This window comes from Myotis davidii, unplaced genomic scaffold (assembly GCF_000327345.1).
Source record: "Myotis davidii unplaced genomic scaffold, ASM32734v1 scaffold119, whole genome shotgun sequence".
Classification (NCBI taxonomy): domain Eukaryota; kingdom Metazoa; phylum Chordata; class Mammalia; order Chiroptera; family Vespertilionidae; genus Myotis; species Myotis davidii.
This window is the reverse complement of record NW_006290676.1, coordinates 477,540-477,935: the sequence shown is the minus strand read 5'-3', so window position 1 is coordinate 477,935 and position 396 is coordinate 477,540.

The window sequence follows — 396 nt, the reverse complement described above, 5'->3', positions numbered from 1 at the left end:
TGGCCTGTGCCCTCTTGCAGTCTGGAACCCCCTCAGAGGATGTCCTCCGAGTAGTCCTTAGCACTGCAGCAAAGGCAGGAGAGGCTCCTGCCACCGCCTCTGTGCTCGCCAGCTGTGAGCCTGGATTCTGGCTGAGTGGCGCTACCCCTGTGGGAGCGCACTGACCACCAGGGGGCAGCTCCTGAATTGAGCGTCTGCCCCCAGGTGGTCAGTGTACGTCATAGCGACCGGTTTTCCTGCCATTTGGTTCGATTTGCATATTAGCCTTTCATTATATAGGACTAGAGGCCTGGTGCACAAAAATTTGTGCACTTGAGGTGGTCCCTCAGCCCTGTGCCCTCTTGCAGTCTGGGACCCCTCAGGGGATGTCCACCTGCTGGCTTAGGCCCACTCAGT